The sequence below is a fragment of the Myotis myotis genome, unplaced genomic scaffold, assembly GCF_014108235.1.
Source record: "Myotis myotis isolate mMyoMyo1 unplaced genomic scaffold, mMyoMyo1.p scaffold_m19_p_39, whole genome shotgun sequence".
NCBI lineage: Eukaryota > Metazoa > Chordata > Mammalia > Chiroptera > Vespertilionidae > Myotis > Myotis myotis.
In genome coordinates, this window is record NW_023416345.1 from 44,548 (window position 1) to 57,478 (window position 12,931).

Consider the following 12,931-nt stretch of genomic DNA (forward strand, 5'->3'; position numbering starts at 1 on the left):
CCAGTTGATATGTTTGGACATGACCAGCTTGATCGAATCTGGAGCTTGTGCCAGAGGGAGGGGGTGACTGACAAGCTCCGTGAGAGCGGAGGGGACGGTGCTGGCTCGTGCACCGAGGAGGGACACGGGTCGTGCTGCCGGGCTGCGCTGGCCTTTACCACAGGAGACGGGAATCGCAGGGCAAGGAGCTCACGGCGAGGGAAGACCCCGTGTTCTTCTACAGGCGCCCCTTTCGCAGCGCGGCACCCCTCTCTGATCTGAGAGCCTCATGACGTGTGCGAACGTTTCTCTGTGACCAGGGACAGGCTGATGCTTCCAGTCCTTAAACAGCGACCACACGGCTACCGCTGTGCCGTTCCTTCGGAATCCTTCCTAGGAAGTTGACGGTTTCAGAGCCGAATGCCAAACTGGGCTTCCAGAGAGCTGGTCCCCGGAGGGCCGGGCGTCAGGTGGGGCGGCCGCACCGTGACGCCCAGGAGCCTCGCTCAGTTTAGATGAGGCGTAGCCTGCGCTGGGCGAGGCGCCCCTTTCTGTGGTCTTGGGGCCCGGGGGTCTGTCGGTGGAACACAGGACACGCAGAGGGCCCGTGGAAGGACGCAGGCTACTGTGTCACATTCCTAACCAGAACGTCTCAAAACGGACCCGAGAGGCCCCGCAGGCCGCGGGGACCAGTTTGTTTTGCTTTGGGGGCAGTTCTGGGGGTGAAGCCGCAGGTTTGCACCAATGAGGCAGGAAAGCGCCAGCCGGGCGTGTTGCTGGAGATGCGGGGGGTGGGAGGGTGGCCCCTGAGCACTGCCGGCCCAGGAAGGATGTGTCCCATGCGACGTGATGTTCGTAGCCCCGCTCCAACCCGACTTTGAAAAGCAGTTGGTGGGAAACGATTTCCCACCCTGGATCCATCGTCCAATGAGGTGCATGCGCCCGTGACACCCGCCCCCTCCTGCCGGGGAGACTGGACCGGGGCATGATCGTCCCCCGTGTGGACAAGCAGGGACTGTGCTGTCAGCCAAGGTTCACGTGGCACCCCAGGGCGCGGCCGGAAGCATCTTCGTTTTCTTCCTGTTTTCGCCCCTGGACTTGGGACGGGCCCAGCTCTGTGCTTGGAACGTGGCGATTTCACTCGCGCCCCCTGCCCGTTCGGAGAACGGAGCCGTGGGAATCCCTGGTGCTCCGTGAACACTGACCACCCGCACTCGCTTCGCTGCACACACCCAGAACGCGGCCCCTCGGCTCCGTTTCTGTTCGTCCCGATGTCCTCAGGGAGGCCGGGGGCAGCGGCTCACCTGCTGGTCTCGGGGTCCCGACCTCCTGCGAGAGTTTGGGAGGGAGCGTCCTGGGGCGTCTGCCTGGGGGGTCGCCACCCCCCCCCCCCCGACCTGACCTGTGGTAACCCCAGCGTGGCTGAATGTAAACGAACGTGTTACTTTGTGTCTGTCTTGTTTCAGGCCCTTCCTCGCTTACAAAATGCTTTATTTTGGGTTAAAAAATGAATGTTCTTATCTCCCCTCCCCCCGTGTTGCCGTTCATGAGGAGCTGGTGGGAGCTCAGGGGGCGGGGGGCAGGGCGTGGCTGCCTCTGACTGTGTGTGTGGGTGGCCGTGCCCCCTCCTCACCCCCCCAGGGCCGGGCCCCGGCTGCGCCAGCCCCAGCGCCCCGCTGGCCACCAGGCGCCTCCCACGGGCTTCGGGACGCGCTGGGAAGGGACCGGACGCGGAAGGCTCGGCGCGCTCACGTGGGCTGGAGTGTCCCACGCGGCCGGCTCCACGCGGCTTCTCGGACAAACCCCCCGTGAGGGCACGCGGGGCGCGGACGCTGTGCCTGCAGCGGATGTATTTATCATCGCTTCGTCGTTCCACCCGCGCCCACGCCGTGGCACCTGTGTCCGTTTCTGCGAGATGAATAAATGGTTGGAAAATGCCAGGGCTCCTGAGGTCTGTGTGGGGCGCAGCCGGGTGAGGTGTCTCCTGGAGACCACACCTGGGCAGCCCCGCCTGCAGGGGCTGGAGCCCCGTCTGTGAGGGGGGACTTTGCTGACCCCGAGGGTCCTTCCAGTCACAACGGCGAAGTCAGGGGCCTCTGCATGCCCAAGAGGTGTGATCCAGGCCCCTGCCCGCTCCCTCCTGCCCTGGTCCCCTTGGCCTGGGGTGGTGCCCATCCTAGCGCGCCACCCAGCACCCCTTCGTGCCCACACGCAGCTTCCTACCAGTGAAAGGTGGGAGTCACCATTTGTAGACGCAAACATTTCCTTTCACAGTTGGCACGCGACATGAGCAGGGGTCCCAGTGTTGCTATTATGCTGTAAAGGTTCTTTAAACTGTCTTTTTCCTCTTAAAATCTTTATTCATGGGGAGATGTTGCTAAGAGAATATTCTTCTTTAAATATGCTTTTGAATTGATTTATAGAGAGAGAGGGAGAGGGAGAGCGATAGAAGCATCAGTGATGAGAGAAACATCGACCGGCTGCCTGCTGCACGCCCCACGCTGGGATCGAGCCTGCAGCCCGGGCCTGTGCCCTGCCGGGAATCGAACCCTGCCCTCCTGCTCCCAGGCTGGCTGGGAGGACAAGTTTATCTTCATAAAGAAGAGTGCGCTGTGCGTGGTTCTTCAGAGCCATCAGCCAGGCAGGTTGGGGACCACCCTTTGAGCCCCGTGTGCCCCGGGGGCGCTGAGGCCGGTGGGGGGCTCGGCGGGAGTGAGCTCTCCCCACAACCTGCCCCGCGCCCGGCGGCTCCCTGCGTCCCTCCAGTTGTGAGTGGCCCAGAGTCCTGTGCGTCCCCACAGGGGGACCTTGTTCCATCGGGACCCGGGAGGGGGCGAGACTCCCCCCAGGGCCCCAAAACCTCTCAGTGGTGACCCTGGTGCACCCACTCCTCAAAGCGCCCGAGTGCCTGCCGGGTGCCAGGTTCTCTCCTAGGTGCCGGGGTGGGGGTGGGGGCGCGCTGACCCCGTCCTCCTCGGGCAGCCCCTGCCAGATGGAGAGGAAACCCCACCGTCACCACCGATGGTGACTGCTCTCCTTCCTGATGTGGCCCAGGGCCCCATCCCCCCTGCGGTAGGGGCGCCACACCCCCCCTGAGGTCGGGGTTCACTGTCCCCCCCTAAGGTCGGGGCGCCCCATCCCCCCTGAGGTCGGGGTTCACTGTCCCCCCCTGAGGTCGGGCTCCCCGTCCACTGTGGCAGAAGATCTTCACAAGCAGTGGCGCCGAGGCGATGCCCCGCGTCAGCCAGAATTGGGAGGTGGGTCCCTCGTGGGGTCGGTGGGCAAGGCCTGCAGGACCCGGCGGCTGGTGCCTCGGTTTCCCCACCTGCAGAGGTGGAGGCCCCGCTCTGACTCGGGCCGTCACAGGCAGGGCCGCTCACTGACCGGAAACGGAGGCCAGACTCTCGCGAAACCTCTGGGTTTCCCCCGTGACTCTCAGGCTGTGATCCTGAAGGGGCGACGCTTGAAAAGCAGTTCACGAGGGGCCCTCCGCTGTCGGGGGCTGGGGGCCGGGGGCGTGGCCGTCTGCCCCTGTCTGTGCGGCCAGGGCTGGGGTCTGGCTGCTGTGGTCACTCAGTCACTCAACAACCACCTCTGTCTTCTCAGCGCCAGCCCCTCTGTTCACACGGAGCCACGTGCCACCACCCGGGTGCCTGTGGGCAGGACGCAGGGCAGGGGCTGTCCCGGCCCCCGAAGGCCTTCTCGGAGCTGCCACTGGGCCTGCTGGTGAGATGCCACCCAACCTGCTTCTCTGTGCACATTGGGCGCGACTGCAGTGCTCTCGGAAAAGGCTGCCCGGCCCAGCGGGACCCCCCCAAACTTGAACAGGGACACAGCGGGACACCCCAAACCTGATCAGGACACACCGGGACCCCCCAAACCTGATCAGGACACAGCGGGACACCCCAAACCTGATCAGGACACAGCGGGATCCCCCAAACCTGAGCAGGGACACAGTGGGACCCCCCAAACCTGAGCAGGACACAGTGGGACCCCCCAAACCTGAGCAGGACACAGTGGGACCCCCAAACCTGAGCAGGACACAGCGGGACACCCCTAAGTCTGAGCAGTGAGGCCTCCTTGGGCTCACGTACAACCTAGGAAACAGTTTCTCTACCTCCCCCCACTCCCCGCCTCAGGGCAGGGTCCCTTCAGCGCAGGGTGAGCCGGCCCCACCCCCGGGCGATACACGAGCGCCTGATGAGCTGGACATGCGTTTTCCCGGGAACAGTGAGGTCAGGGGTCAGGTTCCTCTCCCAGGACTCGCTGCCCAGAAGCTGCTGCCTTTACAAGCGTTTACTCTGTAAGACAGGCCTGTGTTGCCCTGGTCACGGGGTTCCCCTCACAGATGGTGAGGCCGCCTCTGTGCTCTGAGCTCAGGTGTGAGGGATGGGAGGTGGCATCTGCGTGCAGGGTCCCCGCCTGCGAAGGGAGAGACTCAGGAGCAGTGGGCGGGCTCACAGGGTGTGTGTGTGTGGGCGGGGGAGGGCCTGCCGGATGGGGGAGCAGTGAGTCCTGCATGTAGGGTCCCGCCTGCACAGGGAAGGCCTGTGGGGCGCGGGAGCAGTGGGCGGGCTCACGGGGTGTATGTGTGCAGGGAGGAGCAGTGAGTCCTGCGTGCAGGGCCCTGCGCAAGGATGGACTCGGGAGCAGTGGGCGGGCTCATGGGGTGTGTGTGTGTGTGGGGGGGAGGGCCTGCAGGATGGGGGAGCAGTGAGTCCTGCGTGCAGGGTCCCCGCCCTGCGCAGGGAGGGACACGGGAGCAGTGGGCGGGCTCATGGTGTGTGTGTGTGTGGGGGGGGGGGAGGGCCTGCAGGATGGGGGAGCAGTGAGTCCTGCGTGCAGGGTCCCCGCCCTGCGCAGGGAGGGACACGGGCGCAGTGGGCGGGCTCACAGGGCCAGGGCATCCTTGTCCTGAGGGCAGCCGTCCCCACCAGGACTCCTCGCCCCCAAAATGAGTGAACACCCGCTGCTTGGAGGCCCAGGATGGTGGAGGGATGGTGCAGGGGGGTGGGGGGGAGGGAGGTGGTGTGGGGGGGGGGAGGGGAAAGGATGGCCTGCGCTTCCTCTGGCTGTTTGTCCCCTGCTCCTGCTTCCTGTCCCGGGAAGGACGCTGAGGGTGACCTCCCGCCTCCCCAGAGCCTTCTGTGCACAGACGTCCCATCCGGCTGGTCACACGGGGCCAGGGGACAGAGCCTGCTGTCTTCCTGCCTGCGAGGCGGCCTGTGGGAACGGCCAGGCGGACAAAGGCCCTTTCTCTGCGCTGACCTCCTGCTGGCCTGGCGGGTCTGAGTGTCCTGGGCCGGGATCCAGGAGGGAGCGGGAAGCCTCAGGCGCCCTCTGCTGCCGAGAGAGGCGCACTGGCCGCTTCCTCACCATTGGGCGCAGTTGAAAGGCCCCGCCCTGCTCACTGTGTTCTTCCGAAGGAAGGCCTGGGGTTGAGCACCTTCCAAGCGGAGGCGCCTGGCCCTGGGGAATGGACGCAGTCACTCCCCATCCACACCTTCACGGAAACCCTCGCTGCTGTTTGACCAGACACCTGGCACTGTGCCCAGACAGGTGACACGTACAGTTAACCCCACAGTGTGTGCACACACACCCACACGCACACGCACACACACGCATATGCGTGCACACACACCCACACACACGCACACACATGCATATGCGTGCACACACACATGCACACACGCACACACATGCATATGCGTGCGCACACACCCGCACACGCACACGCACACACATGCGTGCACACACCCACACGCACACGCACACACACGCATATGCGTGCACACACACCCACACACGCACACACACATATGCGTGCACACACCCACACACACACGCCCACACATACGCATATGCGTGCACACACCCACACACACACGCACACACACATGCATATGTGTGCACACACCCACATGCACACACACACCTGAGTTTTGAACATTAAAAAAAATATTTAAAAATGTTTTCAATTAGAGTTGAGGTACAGTAAAATTTCAGGTGCACAACCCAGTGATTGGATGTTTGTATAACTTACAAAGGGATCATCCGATAAGTCTCTAACACCAGGCCTCGTTAGCATCATATTATTGACTGTTTCCTGTGCTGTGCTTGACATCCCAGGACTATTCTGTGCCTGCTAATTTGTACTTAAAAGTATTTTATTATTGGAAGTATTACCTGTGTCCCCCTTGTCCCCCACTGTCCTTTCCCAGCCCGCCCCCGCCCTGCCCCAGCCCGCCCCTGCCCCCCTATGGCCTGTGTCCACTGGTTATGCTTATATGCATACGAGCTCTGGCTGGTCTCGTACCCCTCACCCATCCTCCCCTGCCTTCCCTCTGAGGTTTGACGGTCTGTTCGATGCTCCTTTGTCTCTGCACCTACTTCTGATGTAAGAGTTGTTGCCAGTAACTAAACTGCCGTCACTCAACTTGGAGTTTTCAGACGATGCTTGTGGGAGACAAAACACTCTTACTGTGCTGAGCTACAGCCAGTTCGGATTCACATAAGCTTTCTTCCAAAACGGAGGCGATCGCCGGTTGCACAGTCATTAAGTGTTTCCTCTCCCATAAAACGCGTTTGCCTTTCTTGCAGCCGCCCACAGACGGCCCCCCCCGCGGGAGGAAGATGGGCCGGCGGGCCGGGGCGCCATCCGGTGGGCATGAGCTGGACGCTCCCTCTGGGAACCGGCTTTCTGAAGCCTGTGGTGCCGAGTCCCACCTCCAGTCTCCCAGCCGGTCCGGGCGTCCACGTGGTCGCCGTACCTGTGCCGGCCTCGGTGGCCCTGCCAACACGGCCAGGTGCGCTGTCGTCCGAGGGGACGGAGAGGGTCTGTGCGCTTCAGTGACGCTGCTTCGCAGATGGCGGGCCGATGAGGCGGAATCCCGCGGGTGAAGGCCCCCAGGGGCGGGCAGGCCGGAGGGTTTGCTGTTGATGATCCTCCCCCAGGACATTTCCCGTTGGTTCTGAGGGCGAGTGGATCAGAGAGGGAAAGGCAGAGAAACGTCCGTGTGAGAGAGACACGTCGACGGGTTGCCTCCTGCACGCGCCCCGACCAGGGCCGGGCACCGAGGTACGTGCCCTTGACCAGAATCGAACCTGTGACCCTTCCGTCCAGGGCTGAAGCTCTACCCACTGAGCCAGACGGGCTAGAGCCCCAGTAACTGTTCTTGTCAGCACAGCTCATGGCCTCCGGGATCCTAAGCCCTTAAGCACTTGGGAATGGAGTCCTGTCCGCGCCCTGATCCGCGTCCGGGCCTGTTCCCAGCCAGCAGACTGCCCTGCGTTCATGCCCTCCCCGGGCACGGCCACCCGGGAGGGAAATCGCGGCGTAGCGGGGCTTAAGCGAGGATCCTCTAATCCAGCCTCACTTTACAGCCGGGAGGCCAGGGCCAGGGCCGCGGCAGGGGCGGTGCCGGGTCACGCAGCTTCCTTCCAGATTAACAGACCAGAGCCGGGCCCGGAGCCCGTGCCCCTGACCGGAGCTCAGGCCCGCGGACCTCAGCGCCTCACGGCGTGGCGAGTGCTTGAGGACATCGTGGAGATAAACTGCCCGCTAATTCAGGGCCGCATCTGTCAACAGAAACTGTAAATAGCACCCAAGGCCAAAGCCGTCCGGCACATTTGATACCAACGGTGTTTGCTGAGCTTGGCGATGGCGAGGCACTAAGCAAGGCACGGGCTGAACCGCACGCCAGGCTGAGCGCATCACGGTCACCACGCGGGCGTGGGGAAGAGCAGGGCGCGGTCCCGTGGGCAGGTCTCAGGCTCCACACACAGGACGCGCACCGGGGGCACTTCACACCGACGCCATCAGGTGGAGGAGTCGCGCGCCTCTCCGACTCCGCAGGGCTCGTCCCAGGCCGCCTCCTCCCGCCGGCTCCGCAGGCTTCCTCTCTGCTGAGACCCTCTGCGCCCCTAACGGTCCGATGAGCCTGCGAGTCCGGAGGACACTCCTCCCCCCTGTGTGTCCCCGTGGCCCCGGGCACGTAGCTCCCAACACCGCGCTCGATGATGAGTCCATGGAGGTCGTGCCAACAGGCACACGTGAGCCCGCCAGGCACAGGGCTGCCGTGGCTGCCAGGCTCCCGACGTGTTTGGAGGCACAGATCCTGGAAAAACTCCGGCTCCGTTCCAGACACACTGGTAACCCGGTTACCTGGGTGTTTGGGGAGAATAACAGTGTTATCACCACCCGGCTTCTCACTGACGTTTCAGGAGGCGCGTGGCTCAGGAGTTTGCTTTATTCGTTCCGAGAGACGTCTGCTGGGGTTTGTGAGCCCTGGGGGTGGTTTTAATCCTCACCTGGGGATATTTTTTCCATTGATTTTTTTTTTTTTTTTAGAGAGAGTAGAAGGGAGGGAGGTGGGAGGAAAAAGAGAAATATCTATGTGAGAGATGATGTGGATGAGAGGATGGTGAGGACATGATGAGGATGAGAGGATGGTGAGGAGATGATGTTTTGACTCCTGGTGGGTCAGTCTGACCCTGCTTATGGATTCTGCTTGCTGGATTCACAGCTGAGTCACCTCCTCAAACGCTTCTCACAAACCTACCTGCAAAGGAAACTTAAGAAAAACTTAACCCCCTATTCACATAAGTACATGTGCTCTAAGATCTAAAATAATATGATTACTGTTCAGATTAAGTCAGGTGCTCCCTACCAGTGTGATGGGCCACGGGGTGGATGGCAGTGAAAGTGCACAAAACCCGTCAGCCGGGAGGGAGCGATCGGCTAGTCACCCGGCCCTGTGGGCACTGGACCCTGTGCCTGGCCGTGTCTACCTGCTGTGACCTGCGCTCCTACTGCCCAGGATGGGGGCTGGGCTCCCCTGCATCTCCATAGCACCAGCTGGCTGGGGCGTCCCCTTCATTTCTGAAAGAGTGTTTTTGTGGCCAGAGGATGTTTTGGGGTCCTGTTCTCTGGTTTGCATTGTTTCTGATGAAAAAGTCTATGCCATCTGTGAATGGCGTGACTTTCTCCTCTTCCCTCCGAATCACCAGCTGTTGGCAGTTCGATCAGGACGTGACTCGGTGCGGTTTCAGTTCACGGTGCTCGGCTGGGCGGTGCTGAGCCCCAAGTGCCTGGGGGTTCCAGGTTCCAGCAGCCGGCAGCTCTGTCCTGACTCAGTGCCGAGCCGCCCAGGACCCCGGGGCTGCCTCCCACATCCCGGGGACAGGTGGTCCCTGAGCCTAGATGAGGGTGAGGAGCGTGGCCGTGGTCCCTGCGGGAGACGTGCCTCCCGGGACAGGGGCTGTGTGCTCAGGAGGAGCTGGGACCCAGCCCGAGGATGAGGCCGATGGGCAGGCGGCGGGCACGGTGACTGTCCCAGGGTGATTGACCTCCCGGGAGAGGCCGGACCGGTTTCCAGAGCGAAGGGACGCGGATGACAGAACTCGCCCGTCAGCTGTGGGCGTGTGCTTGCTGCCCACGCAGCATCTGTAGTGCAATGCTGGGCCCTCGGCGTTAGCGGGGTGGCTCACACGGTAAAGGCATGCAGTCCGGGTCCATGTGCAGGGGACTCTCAGAGGGGCCAGCCAACGCCTCTGACCCTCATCTTGGTAACGTGTAAAGCGATTCATTCGCCGGCCTGCCTTGCTGGGCTCTGGCATGTTTCGGTACCCGCTGTACGGGCACATGGAGGGGTCCAGGGCTCCCAGGACTTTCCATACGTTACTTCTTCTAGTTTCTGCCACAAACGTGCAAGATCGTTGTTATTGCAGAGGTTTTACAGGTGGGAGCACAGAGCCCAGAGGGTGACCAGCTGCCCTGCCCTCGGCCACACAAGCCCGGTGCCAGCCATGCCGTGCCAGTGCTGTGTTATTTATATTTGCACATGTGCCGGGCAGGACGGACACCCCGTCGCTGGGGGAGGGGGAGGGGGCACAGCGTCCATCTGTGGCAATAACTATAAATAAGACGGAGCTGCCCCCTGGGCGTCGCTCCCCCTTCAGGCAGGTCTTGTTAAGTCCACCCCAGGAGGAAACCTAGCGGTTGTTGAAATTAAAACAAACAAACAAAAATTAGCTACGAAGGCCCCCCCCCTCCCCCCAGCCCTTGGAGTCCCATGCCGGCCCTGGTCACCATGGTAACCGCATGAGCCTCTGCCTGCGTCAGGCGGTGGAGAGACCCTCCGCCTGTCCATCTGTGCGCCCGGGGAGCCGTGCCTCGACAGGATGGGAGCGAGACTGAGGATTTACGTGGAAAATGAGTGCAAAGGCCGTGCCCGCCCCTGCCCACCAGCAGCGTCGTCAGCTTCCCGGGGAGGGGGGAGCCCTGTGAGGGTCCCTTTTCCATGGGATTTCCCCCCACAACGGGCCGTCTGCTCCCAGGACCGGCTGTGACTACGGTCCCTGTCAGTTTGGGCAAGAAGCCATGTGTCTATATATGGCAGGTCCCTGGCCATAAATGGGGCGGGACAGGCTCTGCCCGGAGCGCTGGGCACTGCGTCCTGAGCCGGGTTCTGCGTCCTGAGCTGGGCACTGTGTCCTGAGCCGGGCAGCACTGCTTCCCCTTTGCACCGTCCTTCCCTCTCGGTGAGTTTCCCTCTTCGTTCCTCTCCTGGTCTCTCCTTCCTGGGGGGACGGTGCCTCGGGCACAGGCTGGGTCCCCCCAGCTTCCCCGGGACCGTTCAGGGTGGAGACTTTAACCTGCCCAGACCTGAGATCCGAGTTTCTAGGTCAGATTTTAACATCGTCCGGTCGTGTCTGCTGTTAGTGTCCCGAGTCCCTCCCCTACCCTATGGGGACCCCGATCTGGGGCCTCTCCTCTCAAGTCCCTGGTCCGTGCACTGAGGTTGGAGATTGTGGTCTCAGAAGGAAAGGGCCTGTGATGAGGTGCAGGCGGGAAAGGGGGAGTGGAATCGGGTGTTTTCCTAAGAGAACACGGAGCTGGGGGTCTGCCCGCCCCGACGGCGGCCGGGGGCGCGGAGCAGGACAGGCGCTGCTGGCGTGTCCACGTCCCCCGGGCGACGGCGGGCTGCCCGCTCTGTGCGGGGTCACTGCAGAGGTCAGCTCGGTGCCCCAAGCCCGGCTCCTGGTCACACTCCGGAACCAGAGAGGTGGGGTGTGCACCCGAGGGCTGGGGGCAGCGGGGGAGGGGAGTGGGGTGTGGGGAGTGGGGTGTAGGGAGCGGGGTGTGAGGAGAGGGGTGCGGGGAGTGGGGTGTGGGGTGTGGGCTGGGGGCAAGCGGGGGAGGGGAGTGGGGTGTGGGGAGTGGGGTGTGGGGAGTGGGGTGTGGGGTGTGGGGAGTGGGGTGCTGGGAGTAGGTGTCGAGAGTGGGGAGTGGGGAGTGGGGTGTGGGGAGTGGCGAGGCCGCCGCCCCTCCCTCCTGGCCTCATGGTCCTCTCTGAGCAGAAGTCAGACATCGAGGAACAAGGGTGTCCCGGAGGGATCCTTAGGGAATGGGTCTGGGCTCCATTTGCCAGGATCTGCCTGAGGCAGCTGCCGCAGGAGGCTGCCCCCCACCCCGCCCCCGGGAGAAATGGGAGGGGCATTCTAGTGCCCAGGACTCTGCAGGAGACTGCCCGCCCCCCCCCCCCCCCCCGATGGAAATGGGAGGGGTATTCTAGTGCCCAGGACTCTGCAGGAGGCTGCCCGCCCCCCCCCCCCAGGGGGAAATGGGAGGGGCATTCTAGTGCCCAGGACGCTGCAGGAGACTGCCCCCCCCCCCAGATGGAAATGGGAGGGGTATTCTAGTGCCCAGCTGCTTTTCCTCCTGCCAGTTTGTGAACCATCTGGGTGAGAACCTCCTGGGCCCATGTCCTGGCTTCCAAGGTGACTGGGAGGAGGCTGGGCTGAGGGTGAGCTGCCAGAGCTGCCCAGCGCCCTCCCTGTGCGGCCACGGCTGCTGCTTTGAGAACCGGTTTGCTCTGGCCGGGGGCTTGGGAGGAGCGTCGTCCAGTAGAGCCAAAAGGTTGCGGGTTCGGTTTCCGACAGTCGGGGCACATAGCAAGGTTGCGGTTTGATCCCTGGTCAGGGTGCATATGGGGGGCAACCGACTGATGCTCCTCCCTCCCTCAAAAAAATCAATGAAAACGTATCCTCAGGTGGGGATTTAAACGTCACTGTGCTCACTTCTCTGTCCTCTTGGCCTCTTGCGGGAAGTCGTTTGGAGAAGCTTTGGGGCAGCAGCTCCCGTGAGTGATTCGAGGAGCCGGTGCTGGGGCCCAGGGTCTGGTTCCCTGGGGGTCTGGTTCCTGGGGGGGCCTGGTGCCCTGGGGGCCTGGTTCCCTGGGGGTCTGGTTCCCTGGGGGCCTGGTTCCCTGGGGGCCTGGTTCTCTGGGGGCCTGTTTACCTGGGGGCCTGGTTCCCTGGGGGTCTGGTTCTCTGGTTCCCTGGGGGCCTGGTTCCCTGGTTCCCTGGGGGCCTGGTTCCCTGGTTACCTGGCTATCTGGGGGAAGCCCCCTGCAGGTGCCGCGAGCCCTCCGTACAGCTGTGAGTGGGGCTGTGGACTTGGGCATCTTCAGTGGCCCAGGTGGGCGTGTCTTGGTTGATGGAAGTCAGTGCTCTGCGTGGAAAGGCTCCCAGACTAAGTCCCTTCTCGGCCGTGAGAATGGGTCCGGCTGATCCTCACGGGAGGGGATTAGGCCCCAGCGTGTCACAGACGCGCCTTCCCCGGGTGAGGCCGTGAGGACGTGAGGACAGGCTCACGCTTCGCGTTGCTACCACAAACCCCAAACGTGCGGGCAGCGGTGGGGGGGGGGGGGGGGCAGGTGTTCTCACCTCCAGCGTCCCTGCAGGTCAGGTCGAGAGTCGAACCCGGACAGGCCGAGGTCAGTCAGGCGACAGCGTGTGACCCGGGTACAGTCTGCTGAGAAGCACTCCTGGCGTTGGGGTGGTCAGTGCTCGCGGGGGCGTGTGGCCTAACGGGGGTCACAGGCCCAAACCCCCGGGAGCTGAAGGGCCAGGAGCCCCATTTCTCAGCAAAGCAGACTGAGGCCGAGAG

At 63.1% G+C, this 12,931-nt stretch overlaps 1 protein-coding gene across 1 annotated transcript in view; it reads left to right on the plus strand.

The window, feature by feature from the left end:
* The first annotated feature begins 10,385 nt into the window (after positions 1 to 10,385).
* MYOM2 (myomesin 2) overlaps positions 10,386 to 12,931 on the plus strand; it is a 54,099-nt gene continuing 51,553 nt past the window's right edge. Inside the window, exon 1 of the mRNA XM_036303912.1 lies at positions 10,386 to 10,521. The gene's annotated coding sequence lies outside the window, so the exon portion shown is untranslated. The remainder of the gene's footprint in view (positions 10,522 to 12,931) is intronic.